Source organism: Pinus tabuliformis, chromosome 7 (assembly GCF_031772625.1).
Source record: "Pinus tabuliformis cultivar Carrire ecotype Pingquan chromosome 7, CPIR1, whole genome shotgun sequence".
Lineage (NCBI taxonomy): Eukaryota > Viridiplantae > Streptophyta > Pinopsida > Pinales > Pinaceae > Pinus > Pinus tabuliformis.
In genome coordinates, this window is record NC_142293.1 from 1642127611 (window position 1) to 1642148831 (window position 21221).

Genomic DNA, 21221 nt, shown 5'->3' on the forward strand with positions numbered 1-21221 from the left:
ATTGAGTGTTAAAATCTTAAGAGTAGAAAAATTGTGTTATTCTTAGTCATATTATAAGATGCTCCAAAATTAAGAAGCCACTCATAAGAATAAGTAAACATTACATTGAAGGAGAAACCAAAAGCAAATAGGGCATATCTATGAAAAGAAGTGTTAGAAGAAAATGAATCAAGATTCATGTTGTAATACTTAGTTGTTGATTCTAAGGCCTCCATATTTTTAAAACATTTATACTCTAGATGACCATCACACCCACAAAATTTTCAAATTCTATCAGTGTTTTTTCTCTTCAATTTTGTTTTATTGTCACCATTAAGAGTATAGGATGGTTGAGAGGGTTTGGAAGCCTTTTTTCTCTTATTGTTGTGAGGATATTTCTTCTTGGGATGTCTAGTTCTATATTTTTGTTGGATGATTGAGTCTTTTTTATATCTATCTATAGTGACGATCTCTCCAAAGAGTGATATCTTGATATGCAACCCCTTCGGATTATCCAAGGACATACAAGTTAGACAAAATGTGATACCAAACTTAGGAAGAATAACATATATGCATCAATTATCGTTTATATAGATTTTACAATCTTGAAGTAAAAGTCTAAGTGTTTTTTAACTTAGATACATAATATTCAAAGAAAGAAAAATAATTATGATGTAAAGGTTATTTGATTCTAAATTTTATGGGTTCTAATAATATTATGTAGGTCAAATAATTTATTCAACATATTCCAAGCTTCATCCATCTTATCAATTCCTTGAATATGAAGCCTTAAGTCAGGTTAAATGGACATTCCAATCAATCATTGTCATTCGTCATTCTTATTGTTACATTTGCATTTATTTTCAGCATCAAAAAGGGATTTTTCTTTTCCCTACGTAATCCAATACAATATTTTCCTTCTTAATACATCCTCCATATTAGATTTCTACGAGAATTCGTTGGTATTGGTAAGCAAAAAATTATACATACTAAAATATGCAAATAATGTGGATTCAAAAGCTGAAAATTGACTACTTTGATGGAAAGATCTCAAAAAATAGGTCATTTCAAAAAAAGGATATTGAAAAAACACTTTGGATGTGAAAGTTAAACCTTTATAAAAAAGGTGTAAACAACGATGAAAATGTCATGTGGTAGGTAGAGGTTGACCCATGTGGAGAGAGATGCACAAATGAGATTGTTGAGTAAAAGAAATATTCCCTTCTTTCTCTAGTTTTTTTTATATGTTCATTTTACAAATAAGTTACTTAAAAATCCCATTTTTTAATAGAAAGTGAGAATCACTTTTACAATAAATTTACTTTATAAACTAAAGTTTCATGCAAAATATAATTAAAAAAAAAATATTAATGATATTTTATAGTGATTCACTTTCATAAGTTAAGTGAAATACACTTTAAAATAAGGTTATGTGATAGTTCAAAGTTGTATGAACATTTTTAAAATTAACTTTAGAGAGAGAGAGAGAGAGACTTGAACTCAAGACCTCTCAATAAATAAACTTCCAACCAAGTGAGCTAATGTAATAATGTAAAATATATAGAAACTTAGATGAAGATAAGGGGTTCCTTTTAATTTTCCTTTAGTCTTCACCTCGATGTATGTGTTTACCACAAAACCCATTGTTTTTGCATGCAAAAAAGCCTCAACATGATTATATTTAAAATATAATAGTTTTTCAAATCTTAATAATAATGGAGTTAAATCTTGGTTAGCTTACTTCAAAAATGTAAGCTTTTTTGTGTGTTTCCAATTTGTCAAGATTGCACAAAGTACACTACAAAGGGCATATGTAATAAAGGAAATGCTTTCCACTTTGTTTATGATTTTCTGAGATTGCATAGAGTGGATGATAAAGAGCATACACGAACCAAAAGGACTAAAAGACTAAACATAAAAATAAAAAACCAAAACATTTACTTTGTTAAAAAAAAAGGCATATTCAAATTATAGATCTTTGGATTCGAAAAACTAATATTGTATCTCAAGAAAACAAAAACATTTTCAAGTGAAACAAAAAACATGTCTAACTATAAGTAGTGCTTCAAACTGAATAGAATAGTTCAAGCAACTTAATAATGAACATAAATAGTAATCATAATTGTGACAACACGAGCTCAAGATCTTGATCAAGAATAAGAGTAACTCTTCAAAAAGGTTTTGATACCATGTTCGAGAAAACAAGGTATTTCATATAGGATGAACATCTTAAATAACCATTCACACAACCAAATCAAACATGATAACACTAGTATTTTTACATGGTTAAAACCCTCTAAGAGTGAAATTGGCAACCCTAGCCAACATAGCCACTTGAGGTAATTTTATTATTACAAAAGAAAACATTTACATAATAGAATTTCTCATAATTGAGCATTAACAAAGAAATATCCATTCTCTTTCAATAGATATCATGGACCAATTGGGTGCTAAGCCTCAAATCAATATCCATCAATATGAAGGAGAATATGAATCATTGAATCGCTCTATGTCTAGAACATATTATGGCCATCAGATTACAATACAATTAATGCATACTAAGAAAACACATTTTTATGTGGAGGAACATTACACTAAGTTGATTTTAATAAACTTATAAATGTCTAAATATCATAACACAATTCTTATCCTAAAAATGTTTATGAATCCCTTGATGTTGTGGACAACTAAAAACCCTCTCCAAAGAGGAAGATTTTTTTCTATAACGACATATAGTTTGGGATGGAGCGACTTGAAAAAGGGAATATAAGGACATCAAATACTAGCAAGCATAAATCTTAAAATTTGGAGGGCCTATATCAATCCTTCACATCTACAAGTTTTTCCATTTAACGGCTTCCCTAAATCCTATAGTAAAAGCTTCATTTTGCCGATTTTTAAAACTAGGGTTAAAAACCATTGCTTTAACTATAAGACACTTTTTATTATGCCCATTTTAGACAAGTTATATTGAATTATTTTGTAAAATAACATTAGTGTATCAGTAGAAATCCATGAAAAAATAGGCAAAGACCAGGCCAAATTCAAGAGTTATCATTTAACTATAGACCATGTAGGATCATTATAGAGAACTTGTGTCATTTCATTGACTTTAGAAAATATTTTGACAAGTGCCTATGAATAATCTTTGAAAATATATTAAAAGAACTAAAAGTTCCTGTCGAGTTGAGAGCTATTGTTAAAAGGTTGTACATGAATGTTATTGCCAAGTTTAGAAACATTGAGTGTTGGTTGAAAGAAATTAATTAACATATGAGTTAAAGAAGGTTCTCCCCCCCACTCCCTTGTGTTTTTTATCATCTACATTGACAAGTTAAACAGTTGTTTAGGAAGAAGAAATTTGTGTTTGTAGAAGCAAGTTGTTTAGGCTGGGATCGACTAGTTAGTGTCCTTCTTTACACTGATGATATTGTTCTTATGGTGAGGTATCCTTCTCTCTTATCAAGAAACTAAAAATGATCGAGGATTTCTATTATAATATGGGTATTAATTGTAAACACTAACAAATAAAAAGTTATAAGAATTAAATCCAAAAATACACTAATTTCATGTATTGCAACAATATGGAGGAAGTGGCTTCATGAAATTATCTTGGAATGGATATTCATCACAAGCTTAATTAGAACTATAGCATTGAGAAAATGATACATGGCAGGTGAAAAGCTTATTATATACTTGAAAACAATTGCAAATCAACCGAGTGACATAAGAAGAAACTCTTCTTTGAGACATGGTTACATTTTAGTGCTCTAGCATCTCTAGAAAATCATGGAGAAGAATAGAGCAAACCCAAAACTGTTTTATAATTTATAATCTTAAATTTTAAGGAAATACATCATATCCTATTCTCATTGAGGTGAGAGGCTTGGTCTACAACCCATTATGAGAGATGTGTAAGTCTATCCATATGTTTGTTCCCTTTAAAATAAAAAATAAAAATAAAAAATATGTTCTTGTTCTAAATAGCCAATGTGTAAGTATGTCCATTCAGCTCCCTTTAAAATAAAGTTCCATCTTAAATATGGATCTAACATGAGCCAAGAGGGATGAGGGATCAAATTTCCTCACGTGAAATTTTTTCTTATGAGCGTACATTATTTAAAACTTTTGTATAATTATTTATTTTGATTTATTTTAGATTTTTAGATTTTTTTTATTTTGGCTGAAATAAGAAAATTTTCAACTTTGATGAAGGACGAACACCCTTACACATCATACTAGGCTGTGGAATGGAATGGGTCTCTCGGCTCAAAAAGTAAAAAATAAAAATTATGTTCTAAATAGAAAAATAATGTTGGCTATGATAAAAAAAATGAATATGTTGTAATAAAAAAAAATGTGTCTATAAGATGTTTGAATGTTATACTTTTCAAAAGAAAATTCAACAAGAGATTTAAATTTGAAGATCTATTTAACTAATTTATGCATATATCAACTTCATATATATATATATATATATATATATATATATATATATATATATATGTTAAAATAAAATATTTTAATGTTGTATATAAAAAGATATTCAATATGGGTTATCAATAAAATATTTTAATACAAATTAATATTGACATATACTTAAAAATATATTATTAATAATAAAATCATTTTAATTTGGATGTACATGTTATGTAAGATATTTTAATGTCAATTATGTATATATTATATATCATTTTTTAAAAATTGTGTATATATCATGAAAAAAATAGTTTTTTATAGTTAAAACATTTATTTGATCCTATATATACTCTATCTAGCATTTAAAAATACAATTTAAATAATGAATTTTGCACTCTAAAGAAGTTTGTATGTGAAGAAAACTGATCCCTCTCGCTCATGTTAGAAACCTATTTAAGATAGATTTATGCTCGTATGGTTACATTTAATGTTGTAGGCATCTCTAGAAAATAACGATGAAAAAATAGAGAAAATCCAAAAATATGTTATTGGGTAGAGAACATTCTACAACCCAATATGAGCATAATGTGTGATTCCATCTGTGTTCAACATGGAGTTGACATGTGCCCCTTCTTAAAAAAAAAGAAAATAGGCTTAGTCTAACTTATAAACAGAATAGCCCTTTTCATAGGAATTCACCAAAATCTGGCAATACAATTTCAAGATTTTTTGTTGTTTAAAATATATTTTTGAATGCACAAATGGATTTAGCACCCTTAAAAATTCTTGGGGCACTTGAATTATGCAAATTAAACAATTTAAACTCAAGTTTTTAAAAATGTCGAATTTTGATTAAAATTAACCAGAAAAATGGTCGTGAAAAAAGTCATTTCATCTATAAGTTAGAGTATGCAAAAAAACAATGCCAACTATAATAAAAAAATAAAAAAATATATATATATATATATATATATATATATATATATATATATATATAAAGAAAGAATTATAAAACATTGCTTTCGCTCAATTCATTATTAATATTACAACTCAATATGGATGACATGTGGTAAACATATTTCACTTTCACTCTCAAACCTATAAATTAAATAAAATAATGTTACTTCCTAATATTCTTGCTAGATCTTGGGCTTTTGTGAGGAATATTGATAATGAGATTGCCTTTCGAAATAATCACATCATTGAGATTTGGTCGACGTTTCGAACCAACGAATCTGGTTTTTCAAATAATCACATCATTGAGATTTGGTGGAAGTTTCAAACCTTTAACCTGAAATGTTGATCAGATCTCAATGATGTGATTATTCTAAATGACAATCTCTTTATCATTCAATTCTTATTATAAAATTGATATGTCCAATTCAAAGTATATTAGTAATAGAAATATTTCCATATTGACATGTATTTAAAAATATATTAATAAGATAAATGTCTTAATATGGAAAATGTTGTCCATAAAAAAATTATTTGAATATCCATATTAAGTAAAACATTTCAATGTCAATTATGCATATATGTATAGATTATAAAAAAATAACAAAAAATTATCGTCAAAACATAAAATATGTAGTTTCACTATTTTAAATTTTTGTGTCTCTCTATTTTTACTACTTTATATTTTGTTTTTTTCATATATATTTTTTTGTTATCTAAAATCCAACAAAAATTTGTTAAAATTGAAAATTTACGCTGTAGAGTCTACACAATCTAATTGCCCAAAAAAACTTTCTAGATATTATATCCATTTATGTATTCAAAAATACAATTTAAAGAATGAAAAATTATGTGTGTCACATATATATGTCTATTTGTCTTGTAAACATGACTACATTATATAAATTATGATCCCAAAATTAAATAAATAAATAATATGTTAGGAAAGTAATGACTACATTACTTCTTTTTCGAAGGGAAGAATAAGTAATATGTTATGAAAGTAATACCTTGTTTGTAGTAACTCCACAATGTTTGAACGAGAGTGCTTCTTCATCATATGGAACCCTGGCAATCATATCGTTGCAGTACACCATTCTCAAATATCATTTTCTTTTTCACCAGCCTACCTTTAATATATTCGGAAATTTAGGAAGCCCTTTTTTTTTATATGGAGTGTAGCTTACAAACGAAACTATATAGCTCTTTTGGGGTCAATAATCTATTAATAAAAAAATAATTATTATCTATTCCGGTTAAATAAATGTGAGAGGTAAGGTAGCTGTTTGTTAAAAAGGTTGGATTATTTATATATATATATATATTATTGGTCTATGTTACGTAAGTTTTAAATAAATAGTTTTGATGTCACATACATTTTAAATAAATAGTTTTGATGGGTAGATTAGTTAGTTGAAGCCTCTTGGTTTTTTAGTCTTTATGGGAATAGGTTCAATTGTTTCTAGATTCATCAAGGTTCGGCTCTTTCTATTGAGTCCTTCGAGTGGGCCGCCCACAACTTATTATAAAAAAAATGTTAAATAAATGTGAGATACTAGGGGAGAGATTCCTAATGTTGTGTAGGGACCAGTAATTGAAGTAGTACTGGTCCCACAAAACCACCATAAATTGAGACTTTTGAAACCAATATTTAAACAAAAATAACTAACATTAAGTATAAATAAGTAGTAATTTATGTCCAAAATTTCCCCATACACTGACTGGGCCCACAACTGTCCATAAATAGTATTTTACTACTTAAGACTGCAAACCATATTGACCCAACTAGAAAACAGCTAAAACTATAAAGGCTTCCAAAAGGGTCTATTCCAGAAGTACAAAGCAGCAGTCACTTCAACCTCCACTCATCAGAATTGCAGCTTTGCATCCCAAATAAATATGCCTACCTGCACATAACAAAAGGGAATGTATGTCAGCCATAACCATTGTGTTGTTCAACAACTAAACACCCTATGTTCAATAAATGACACCCAACCCAATAACATTTAAACCCACTTTGTTCAATAAATGACACCTAGACCCAATAACTGCAATAAATGACACCCAACTCACTCTATTTCTCATTAAAACATATCAAAGCACATGGATCAACAAATAACCAATTCCCAACCATTAGATCACATCAAATTAAATCTAGACCACACATTCAAAATGAAGCCATTGCAATCTATGTGCATCCATGTCCACCAATTAAATTTAAGTGCCAAAAACTATAAAAGAAGTCCACCCACTGTTGAAGTTGCATCTTATGCTTTCAAACTATTCAGCAAACTTGAAGACAACATCACAAAACAGTTGCCAATATATCCAGGTTAGTTATATCAATTACAACTCATTCTTCTTATAGTTTTGTTTTCATTATTTTCATTTATCAGATTTCTTACATGATCTGTCTGGCCATAACTACTAGAAGAATCCCTGGATGGTTTCACAAACAGCGATTGAAAGTCATTGTTCTTACAGTTCTATTTTCATTGTTTTCATTTATCAGAGTTCTTACATGATCTGTCTGACCATAAATACTAAAAGGATAGTTGGATGGTTTCACAAACAACCATTGAATAAAAAGTAGGTTCTAAATACAGCTATTTAGAAAAGTTAAAACCATTCCTTAAAATAAAAAAAATGAATGCCTTCAACATACTTAATTTTTTCAGTTCATTTTTCTAAAACTTTTTATAACTGATAAGTCCATTCCAAGGCTGATCACAGCTACAAGTTGTTCCCAACATAGAATTTATGCCTGGAATGGTGGCCATGGACTGCAATGGAGAAGTTGCAGTACTGAGACATGCCTGGAATGGTGGCCATGGACTGCAATGGAGAAGTTACAGTACTGAGACATGCCTGGAATGGTGGCCATGGACTGCAATGGAGAAGTTGCAGTACTGAGACATTTTTGGCAATTCCAAACAGCAAAAAAAATGGAAAATGATATTTGAAACAACTATCATAGAATCCTACTTGAATCCATATAAAAGTTGCTAAACTAATGAAAAGGCAGGCAATTGAGAGACTACAAAGTAATTTGCAATGAGAGACTATGAAGTAATGCAATTCGATTTCCTATAACATAAGTAATGCAATTCGATTTCTTGTAACATACATGTTGATAATTTCCTGTAATAAACGAAAAGTATTTTTGCAGAAGTAATAAAGCATAATACAAATATTCTAATGTCTAAATGCATGCAATAATTTTACAGGTTGTTGCATCTATGGAAAAAGGAAGTTACTCTGCTCGTACAAGGAGAAGTGGCAGGAGAGTGACAAGGGGTGCGCAGCTGCGATGCACATCGTCTAATGAGGATAGGACAACTGATGCCAATGCCAACAATGCACCAGGGAACATTGTTGAGGATGACCATGTGACAAAAACTGATGTTAACACGCCATCAGCCACAGAACCACCATCAACAATAGTCCAAGGAGCAAGCTCAACTAAAAATATCAGTGCTATAAGAGGATGGACAAAATAACAAATGTTAGTTGCAATTGAAGACATAGAGTTTAATGGATACTCAGTTCAGGCATCTGCAAAAAAACATGGTATTCCTCCCTCATCAATACATTATTGGATAAATGGACTAACTCATACAAAACGTAGAGGGCCTCTTACAGTTATGACTGAGGATGAGGAGGCTGAGGTGGTTGAGTGGTGTAAAGAGATGGCCCAACTGGGACATGGGCTAGAGTTGATACAACTCAAATCAACAGCTGCTCAAATCTGTCAAGGGAGGCCAAACCCATTCAAAGATGGGTTTCCTGGTAAATCATAGTGGTTTGGGTTTAAAGAAAGGCATCCAGAACTTGTATTGTGTACTGCTAAGGGCCTTGACAGAGACAGAGCATTAAATTTGTGCCCTGCAATTGTGCAAAAGTCCTATGACACACTTTCTAGTGCTTACGATAAACATTCTTATGGAGCTAACCATATATGGAACTGTGATGAAACAGGTTTACAGGCAGGGAGGAATTGTGGCATGCGGGTAATTTCCAAGAGAGGGAGCCGAAATGTGCCAAAGATTTTGCCCAAGAGCAGGGAGTGGATAAATATTTTATGTTGTGTCAATGCAATTGGTACTTCAATCCCAGGATTTTATCTATTCAAAGGTAAAAATCAACTGAAAAACTATATACAAAACTGTGAACCAGGTGCATGCATGGCTGCACATCCCCATGCATGGATGACTAAAGAACTGTTTCTAAGTTTGCTTTTTCACTTTGTTGCATCATTACCAGGTGGCGTCTCGCCTAATAACAGACACCTTTTGATATTATATGGCCATGGGAGCCACATGGCTGTACAAACAATTGAGGAAGCAAACAATTTAGGCATCGACCTGTTGACATCGCCCGCTCATACCACTCACAGACTGCAACCCCTTGATGTTAGTGTGTTTGGCCCTTTCAAGAGCTATTTCAAGTCGGAGCGCACTGCATGGATGGTAAAGAATCCAGGGGTTGAGGTGAAAAGGTTTGAGCTAGCAGAGCTTGCAAGTAAAGCTTTTAAAAGGGCTTTGACACCATCAAATATCAAGGCTGGCTTTAGGAGGACAAGAATCTGGCCACTAAACTATGATGTTCTTATGCATGATACTGGTTGTAGCTAAGCATTTCATGTGGATGGTCAGGAAGAAGGGAATGCCCAAACAGGTGTTGAAGTGCAAGAAGTAAATGACCAAGATGATGTTGTTGTAGCTGGTAATATGATTTCCCTATCTCAAGGACACTTATATGTTGAAGATGATGAAACTGTATGGGAAACACAATATAACAATGAACAAATTCGCAGTAATGTGGAGATTGTTCCACCAACTCAAGAACATGAAATTCCTGTTGCTGATATTGTTAATGATATTGTTGAACATGCAGTTGACAATGACCAATTGACATTGCCAAGCCAAGTAACCCCACCTTCATGGCTAGCAGAAGCAATGATCAATATGAATGCACACAGTGTCTTAGCAACCAATGAAGAAAGCATGAACATGCCCTCACAACCAGCAGAATTGAACAGTGAAATTGTTCATTTTTTTGTGGACAATAGATCAATGGAAGAAGATGAAGGACATAATGAGGCATCAAATGAAGATAATGATATAGTTCAATCAGTTCCAATAGATACTGAAAGGGAAGTACCAAGCAATGACATGCAGGTGGGAGGGGTGGTGAAGACACTTGGATGGTTCCTAAAGCTACCAGTAGAGAGAGTATTAATGAAAAAAAAGCAAGGTGCACTGGGTAGTCTTCGTCTAGGCCAAAGCTCATAGTTACTCACCTCAGAGGACTATATAAACCTGTTAGTTGAGTCTGGAAAAAATAAATTTGAAATGCAAGAATTAAAACAAAAAAAGAAGGATCTAGTCAAGGAGAAGAAGGCAACAAGAATTGTTGCAGCACAACATCGAGCAGATGAAAGGATTGAAAGAGATAAAGCAAGGCAAGTTAAGGACCAACAAAAGCAAATGGAAAGATAGGAAAAGGGAAAACAAAGGCACAACAAATGCCTGAAAAGGAACAAGGGATGATCAACGATACAAGAATAGCTGATGAAACCAGGATTATTTCAAACTCATTGGACTCCATTGCAAATAATACACCATTATTCCAAGATCTCATAAACATTCAAGTGCCTCACTATCAAACTAAGGGTTCACTATCAAACTAAGGGTTTACCCACTTGCCTTGTTCCTACCAGAGTTGGTGTCAATTCTCTGTATACTCATTACACACCTCCACTTAATGCAGGGGTCAGTAGTGCAAATGTGAGGTATGGGTACTCAATACCTCCATGTTTGGAAGCTTCAAATTGGAATCAATCATATGGAAGCAATCAACCATTTCCTAATCAGCCCTTGACTGGTAGGCCAACCTACCTGGCTCAAGAAGGTAACTCGGGGAGTTTTGACACTCAAGATTCTCAGGGCCATAAAGAATAGGGGTGTCATATTGTTTTGGTTCTAACCACATTATGATGTGGAATTTGGATGGATTGTATCTTTTTCTTGGCACAGAAACATTTTGGCTTACAACACTAGATTGTATCTTTTTCTTGTCACAGAAACATTTTGGCTTACAACCTAGTAGTGATTTCTTGTGGCAACCTAACTGTGTATGTTGAAAAGAAATTTTCAATGGAATATGTCTTTCTGTAAAATATTAATTATGATAAAACTATTTCTATAAGTTATTCTGTGAACTTTGTGTGGCTAGCTTAGAGGAATAAAGGAAGGAAACAGATAAGTATTGAAAAATAGTTTCCTTCATTGCTGGCTAATTAGTTATACTCAAAGTGGCTAGGTTAAACTGTGTAACTGTGGTTGTGTTGAAATAAAGTTTCTAGAACTAAATTAAGTTGCTGCAGATTAGCAAAACTATTTATGGCTTCTATTAAACTCGAACTGAAAACTATTATTTTAGTGGTTGTAGCTAAAAGAGAAAAGGAAATTAATGAAAGAGGAATCCATGAGTAACTTTGTGAGATAACTGGGGTTAGTTTCTGGGCCAAGTCGACAGGGTCAACAGGTTAGAACCGATCCCCGTCTCCTTGAAGGCTCATTCAAGAGGATAGAGCCTTCAAGAGGATAACTATTGTCTGGGTAAATCTCAGTCAAGCACTTCAAGATTATTGATAACTGATAGACCATGTTGCACTGAAATAGACCTTGGTAAAATCCCATCAGTCGTAGTAACCAAGATTCATAACAAAATAATCATTGGTCTATTGATATCGTAAGGAATTCAATAATAACATTCCATTCCAACTCTGGACAAGAGATAATGGCCAAAGGCTTAGGAAAATGGCTAAATACAAAAATCAAATGACCAAATAGTCTCAAATGAGGAGGCAATCTACCTCATAATAAGTTTTATTATGTCAAAAAGCCATTGATAATTTTATTCATTGAGGGGACACTTGAGAAATTGAGAGCACTCATTATCAAGTTTCATATGAAAAAGGCTAAATACAGAAATCAAATGACTAGACAATCTTATCTCATAATAAGTTTTTGAGAGCACTCATTATTAAGTAGAGTAGGAAAAAAGCTAAATATGGAAATAATAACCTAAACCAGAGTCCAATAATATAATGTTTGTAGGAGTTACTAGAGCCAAGCAGCAAATAAAGAAATGTGATGATGTAATTTCTCAATGCCTGAAGATGTTGAGTCTTCCACCTGAATGATTGTTACCACATGCCAGTCGAGGACATTAATATTTTCCTCAACCATAGGATGAGGATAGGACCATGCTAGAAGGGAAACAAAAGAAATAATCTCTCTATCCAGAATTTGAAGGAAAGGCCTAGACTGGTTCCAGACATATAGACACTAGGCTTCTTCTTTACACCAACCCGGTTTTGAAATGCAAGTCCTAAAATCAAACAGCCAAATACAGATCTATGCTATTAAATTGAACAAAAGGGTGGAAAATTTTACCTCCATAGTCCACACAATTGACAAGGAGGAAGCATTACATGAAACTAGCCAACTCTGGACATTCCATTCCAACTCTGGACAAGAGATAATGGCCAAAGGTATAGGAAAAAGGCTAAATACAAAAAATCAAATGACCAAACAGTCTCAAATGAGGAGGCAATCTACCTCATAATAAGTTTTATTAAATGTCAAAAAGCCACTGATAATTTTATTCATTGAGGGGACACTTGAGAAATTGAGAGCACTCATTATCAAGTTGCATATGAAAAAGGCTAAATACAGAAATCAAATGACCAGACAGTCTTATCTCATAATAAGTTTTTGAGAGCACTCATTATTAAGTAGAGTAGGAAAAAAGCTAAATATGGCAATAATAACCTAAACCAGAGTCCAATAATATAATGTTTGTAGGAGTTACTAGAGTCAAGCAGCAGATAAAGAAATGTGATGATGTAATTTCTCAATGCCTGAAGATGTTGAGTCTTTCACCTGAATGATTGTTACCACATGCCAGTCGAGGACATTAATATTTTCTTCAACCATAGGATGAGGAAAGGATAATACAAAAGATCACACAAAGAAAGTGGTATAATGAACTTTCAGTTAACCATTACTTTTGCCTGACAGCGACTAGATTTGATCAGAAAAATCATCCAATAGTCTTGCATCATCCAATCCAGAATCATTAATGCTTTACATAATTGGGAATCTCTTCATTTCCTTGCCCTTGAAAACATTATTTAGCAATTTATATCTGAGAGAATTAGATTTAATTCAGATAATAAAATTTATAGTTTTTTAGTAAATTTAATTGATGATTGTATTATTATGAAATATAATATAAATAATGAAATTTAAATGGTTGGATTTGAGATGTTATATTGTAGAATGAATTTTTCAGATTAATGACATCATAAAGATTTAGTTGACCTTTTGAAATAAATACTGTGATTTATCTTTAAAATATAGTTGACATCTATTTATAAAAAGGAAAAAAATAATGAAATTTGTATTATAGGATTCTGAGGGCATTAGGATTATTATTTCAGTCATTTTTCAGATTCAATAGGGGAGATTCAAAGTTGCGAGCAGGCGTAGAGACTCTATGCAAGAGACAAAACCAACAATTAAATAATTGTAAATTGACCAAAAATTGCCTGGGAAGAAGAAAATTTCTCATTAACAAGAGGAATATGCCAGCAAAGCTACAGAATGATTTGTTGTTGTTCGATGAACGAGAAAACCAATCTTCTAATTCAGAATACTATTACAGACCAATAAATGAAATAAACATTGCAGAAGTGGCAACACTGGATATGAACAATAGACAAGAGATAATGGCCAAAGGTATAGGAAAAAGGCTAAATACAGAAATCAAATGACCAGACAGTCTTATCTCATAATAAGTTTTTGAGAGCACTCATTATCAAGTAGAGTAGGAAAAAAGCTAAATATGGCAATAATAACCTAAACCAGAGTCCAATAATATAATGTTTGTAGGAGTTACTAGAGCCAAGTAGCAGATAAAGAAATGTGATGATGTAATTTCTCAATGCCTGAAGATGTTGAGTCTTCCACCTGAATGATTGTTACCACATGCCAGTCGAGGACATTAATATTTTCCTCAACCATAGGATGAGGAAAGGATAACACAAAAGATCACACAAAGAAAGTGGTATAATGAACTTTCAGTTAACCATTACTTTTGCCTGACAGCAACTAGATTTGATCAGAAAAATCATCTGATAATCTTGCATCATCCAATCCAGAATCATTAATGCTTTACATAATTGGGAATCTCTTCATTTCCTTGCCCTTGAAACCATTATTTAGCAATTTATATCTGAGAGAATTAGATTTAATTCAGATAATAAAATTTATAGTTTTTTAGTAAATTTAATTATTATTATGAAATATAATATAAATAATGAAATTAAATGGTTGGATTTGAGATGTTATAGTGTAGAATGAATTTTTCTGATTAATGACATCATAAGGATTTAGTTGACCTTTAGAAATAAATACTGTGATTTATCTTTTAAATATAGTTAACATCTATTTGTAAAAAGGAAAAAACATAATGAAATTTGTATTATAGGATTCTGAGGGCATTAGGATTATTATTTCAGTCATTTTTCAGATTCGATAGGGTAGATTCAAAGTTGTGAGCAGGCGTAGAGACTCTATGCAAGAGACAAAACCAACAATTAAATAATTGTAAATTGACCAAAAATTGCCTGGGAAGAAGAAAATTTCTCATTAACAAGAGGAATATGCCAGCAAAGCTACAGGAATGATTTGTTGTTGTTCGATGAACGAGAAAACCAATCTTCTAATTCAGAATAATATTACAGAACAATAAATGAAATAAACATTGTAGAAGTGGCAACACTGGATATGAACAATAGACAAGAGATAATGGCCAAAGGTATAGCAAAAGGGCTAAATATAGAAATCAAATGACCAAACAGTCTTATCTCATAATAAGTTTTTGAGAGCACTCATTATCAAGTAGAGTAGGAAAAAAGCTAAATATGGCAATAATAACCTAAACCAGAGTCCAATAATATAATGTTTGTAGGAGTTACTAGAGCCAAGCAGCAGATAAAGAAATGTGATGATGTAATTTCTCAACGCCTGAAGATGTTGAGTTTTCCACCTGAATGATTGTTACCACATGCCAGTCGAGGACATTAATATTTTCCTCAACCATAGGATGAGGATAGGACCATGCTAGAAGGGAAACAAAAGAAATAATCTCTCTATCCATAATTTGAAGGAAAGGCCTAGACTGGTTCCAGACATATAGACAGTAGGCTTCTTCTTTACACCAACCCGGTTTTGAAATGCAAGTCCTAAAATCAAACAGCCAAATACAGTTCTATGCTATTAAATTGAACAAAAGGGTGGAAAATTTTACCTCCATAGTCCACACAATTGACAAGGAGGAAGCATTACATGAAACTAGCCAATATAAACACGAGTTAGTAGAAGAAATACAAAGAGAAGAGGCTTAGGTGCAGGATAACAGAGAGCCTTGACTTCCATGAAAAATCCTAACAAACAAAGATGAATCAGTGTCAACCCATATTTAACCACCAAATTTCAGTGCACCATTGAGGCACCCAGTACCCATCCTAAGATCTTTGTCGAGCAGGTAGCAATAAGAGAATTGGATATTCCCCCCCACTATAAAAAACACACCAACCGAGCGTTCCACCAAAGAAACCTTCAAGGAATCTATCAGACATATAGACAGTAGGCTTCTTCTTTACACCAACCCGGTTTTGAAATGCAAGTCCTAAAATCAAACAGCCAAATACAGTTCTATGCTATTAAATTGAACAAAAGGGTGGAAAATTTTACCTCCATAGTCCACACAATTGACAAGGAGGAAGCATTACATGAAACTAGCCAATATAAACATGAGTTAGTAGAAGAAATACAAAGAGAAGAGGCTTAGGTGCAGGATAACAGAGAGCCTTGACTTCCATGAAAAATCCTAACAAACAAATATGAATCAGTGTCGACCCATATTTAACCACCAAATTTCAGTGCACCATTGAGGCACCCAGTACCCATCCTAAGATCTTTGTTGAGCAGGTAGCAATAAGAGAATTGGATATTCCCCCCACTATAAAAAACACACCAACCGAGCGTTCCACCAAAGAAACCTTCAAGGAATCTATCAGACATATCAGAAATTAAGTCATACCAAAAGTCAAGAGGGTTTCGAGGGTTTGTTTGGGGTCATTGTTGCGATGTTCCATTTTCCCTTTGTCTTTCTGCTCGGGGCCGGTTGTTGGGCGAAGCCCTTCGCCGAGGATGGCACGGCATGGCCAAGCACGATAACAACGAAAATTCACAAATACCATCATGAAAAGCCACAAACAACATCAAAATATCCACAAAAACCCTAAACCCTCAAAACCTGCCATAGAAAGTTTACAAAAAATCCAAATAGAGTTGTTTGTGTTGAAAAACGCAAAGAAATTGCTGGTAGGATTAAAATCCTACCGGATACAGGCCATGGATGGTCGCCGACCTTCCCGGAGCTTGCTAGACCTTCTCCACACCTGCAACAACCTTTTCCACACTTGCAACAATAAGAAAAAGCCATTAGAAAACAGAAAACCACCAAAAAAACTAGCACAGAATAGAAAATTAAGCAATTACCTGTTAAAATACCTTCCACCTCGAGCTTGGTAAAACTGCAACTGGCTCCTCCCCAAACAACAAAAACTGCGAATAAGACCACCACCAAAGAAACCCTAAACAATCGGTGGTCCAGAACGACTAACAAATCCAGGTGAAAAACCACAAGAAAGGAAGAAGTGATGTTCCAACCACAAACCCTAAACCTCGAACAAACATTTGCATTAGCACCTACATACCAGACGAAGCGCGTAGGTCCAAAAACCCTAAATCTCGAACAAACGTTTGCATCAAAACCTCAATACTAGATGAAGCGCACAGGTTTTGGGGCCATCCTGCGCCATCTTTGGTGGGGGGCTTTGCCCAACAACCGGCCCCGAGCAGAAAGACAAAGGGAAAATGGAACATCGCAGCAATGACCCCAAACAAATGGAGGAAATGGCGCGGACACAAAATTTTATGTGATGACACGATGCCCAACATGTGGACCTCCACAGTGGACAGGTGTCGTACCGGATCCATGCGGGTTGACATGTGGTTTTGCGACGTGGCGGGGAGGGCGCACAGGTAATGGCGGCCCTATTTAGGTTTAAAACGGTTGTTTTGAATATGATGTAAGTTTTGTTTTAGATAAGGTTTTTTAATTCTAGAAATTATGGCATACTTTAAGGTGGTTAAATAAGTTTTACATTTTAATAGATTATATTAATGGTATTTTAGGGTTAAGTTAGATATCAAATTAGTGAGAGAAATCTCTGTTTGTGTTTGTGGGATAAGGGACCCAAATTTTTTTGTTTGTGCGTTGTAATATTTTATTATTAAAGTCTATGGAAGTGTATATACACTACCTCTTTGTTTTTGTGGGACAAGGGATCCAAATTCTTTTGTTTGTGTGTTTTAATACTTCACTACTAAAGTCTATGGAAGTGTACATACACTACCCCTTCTGGGCTTGAAAGGTAATTCCTTAGGAGAAGACACATACTCTTACCTCTTTGGTCACTCAAACTATATCACTTTAGGTAAATTAAAGTTGTTATTAAAATATTTAAATATCAACTTTTTATACCCAAAAAAAATAAAAAATAAAATTGATATTGAAATATTTTATTTAAAATGAACTTTGAAATATTATTTTCTGATTAATATTTTTTTAAATAATGAATGTTAAGCATTAAGTATTAAATAAATTACACATTTCCCTGGTATTGAGATATAAGTAACTTTTGGCCACAGGGCATAGAATAGAGGGTGATGTGGTGTACTATTAAGGCAATATGTAATGTGAAGGTCATTGGTTCAAAACTCTGTGGGAAAAAATCTAGTCATGTTAGGGGCTAGTGTGGACCAAGATGGGTGCAATCATCGAGTGATTTTGATAGCTTAGATGCCCATGGATCGCAGTTTCTCAATCCAAAAGTTAACCATGCAATCATCTCAGGACTAACACAACTTAGCAAACGAAAAAGGAAAAAGATACAAAAAAAATCTTTTAATTATTTTTAATATAAAATTGCTATATATGTCACATGGGAACTCTATATTAAACATTGAATGAATTACACATCTCATTTATTTCTACATAAGAATGTGTTTGCTTTTAATTTTTTATATAAAAAATTAATATAAACTTTTTTTAATTAAATTAGATATTGAAATATTTTATTTACAATTAATATTCAAATATATTTTGTCATTACTATTTCTTTAAATATGTTATAACTCCATGTTTACCATTGAAAGAGTGACACATATTAACTCCATGTTTACCATGAAAGGAGTCACACATATTCTTCATACTGACTATAAAAGTCACTTCTCAAGCCAATCAATGTTAGATAAGAACTTTTATTTAGCTTATAAAATTAAGATTAGCATGGTAAAGTATTAATAAAACTATTCCATAACATATGAATCATGAAGGGATTTTTATCTAGATTAGAAATTAAGATTAACATGGTAAAGCATTAATAACATTGTTCCATAATATTCAAATAAGCTTGTTCTCCTATAAATCCACATATTAACAAGACTAATAGTTGGAATGCAACATAATCGCTGCCTCTACAACTATGGCTAATTAATTGATTAAGCAGTTACATTTCTATCTCCACACATGTTTCTTCCGCACATTCTTCCTCCGCACAACCACCTGCAAAAAGTTTTCTACCTAGTGAGAGCTCTCCACACAAGCATTTATTCTTCGTACACGCTTTCTCCACACAACCACCTCCACACATGGTTCCTCCACACAACTTCCTTCACACACACCTCTTCCGCACAACAATCTCTACACTCAATAACACCTTTCAGTCATTCATTGATATTCAAAGTTATTATTAATTGTTATGGGTCCCAAATGTCATGGGGAGGAAGCATTATTTGTGAAATGTGTTCCCAAATAGTAATTAAAGAAAATATTTGTATATTTATTATTTTAATAAAAAGCGTGTTTCAGATAACCTCATTAGATTTAACATTATGTAATATTTGTTGTACACTTTTAAATATGTGCAGAAGGATGGTTTTTTAGAATAATAAAACTCCGCACATTAAAGTGTGTAAATAACATTTGCTAATATTTTAATTTTCCTTTTTTGCAATAGCCATTTTTCATAGTGAAAGCTTTAATGCAATTTATTTCATAATAAAAGAGGCATTTCAGTTGTGTGCAAAGAGATTTGTGTTCTTTTCTCTGCACATGCTTCCTCCCACACACTATGTCTCCCATCCTCCCACACACTTTGTCTCCCATCCTCCCGCACACTCTATCTCTCGCACACTTTATCTCCTGCATAAGCATCCTCCCAAGATGTGTGTAAATAAGATTTAATAATATTTTAATAGTCATTCTGCACATTAATGTGTGTAAATAGTACTTTCTAACATTTTAAAAGCCCTTTTTTATAATAACCATTTTTCATACTGAAAACTAATGCAATTTATTTCATAGTGAAAGAGGCATTACAACTGTGTGCGCAGAGATTTGTATGGAGGTTTGTGTTCTTTGCTTTTTACATGCATCATCCCGAACACTCTTTCTCTTTCACGATGGTCAATTAATTAATTAACAATGTTTACTACAATGAGTTAATTAGACTTTCACTGCCCACTATATTGATGCCCGCTAATGACCATTATTGTCAACGTTGATTCTCAATTTAAATGTAGTATATATCACACTAATTAAAAGATCCTTGTGATCAATTTTGCAAGTTAGAGCTCTGGAGTGCGCTCAACCCTGACCTAGCCACTGCTGCTATTGCAGAACTCTCCCTCGGCAGTGTCCTGTTATTGAGGCCAACCAGAAAGAGAGTAGAGAAAACTCTTCGTGGTGAACCTCTTCATTTGGTAAAAACTTGAGTCTTCCAACATGGACATCGGAGGGGGCCCTCAGCCTCCCCTCCCTCCTGAGATCACTGCCTTCAAACGACTGGTAGCCTCCTGTTGCAAGAGGAAAGCAAACCCGAACCAGCAGAAGTTTGTTAAGAAAGCCGAATTCATCCCCTTTGTAAAACTTCCTGCAGAACACTCGTGCCGAATTGTGTTGAATCTAGCAGAACGCGGGATTATTGGTCAATTTATGGGCCTCTGGCCCTCCCCCAAAGCCAATGATGGATGGGTCTAATGAAACTGGAGGCCCCTTGTCTTTGAAGGAATCCGAAGTCATCTGGTAGGTAGAGGATATTATGTATTTGTGTTTGAATCAGCAGAAGATAGAGACCTTATCTTCCGAAACAGTCCATATTTCATGGGCCCCCAAGGGCTCTATTTGAATAAATGGACACCGGACTTTGACGCTTCCCAAGATACTCCTTCAGCCGTTCCTGTCTGGGTAAGGTTACGCCACCTACCACTTCATTGTTGGAACTCGGAATTTGTGGAAACAATTGGGAACAAACTAGGAAAATACATTGATAGGGCTGAAAGGAGAGAACAATACTCGTGTGCCAGAATATGTGTTGAAGTCTATTTGGAGATAGGGTTGCCTAAGGTGATTAATCTTACCATAGCTGGCTGGTCCCATATTTAGGAACTTGATTATGAACAGCTCCCCTTTAAGTGCCGACACTGTCACGGCTATGGTCACTTTGCTCGAAACTGCAAGAAGAAAACTGAGGAAGAAACAGAAAAAGATAAGGGCGATCAATGGACACAAGCCTGAAAACCAGGCACATCGAAACAGACCAATAGAGTGAAAAGGAAAGGAGGGAATCCAGAGAACGGAGGAACCTCCGTTGGAAAGATTCT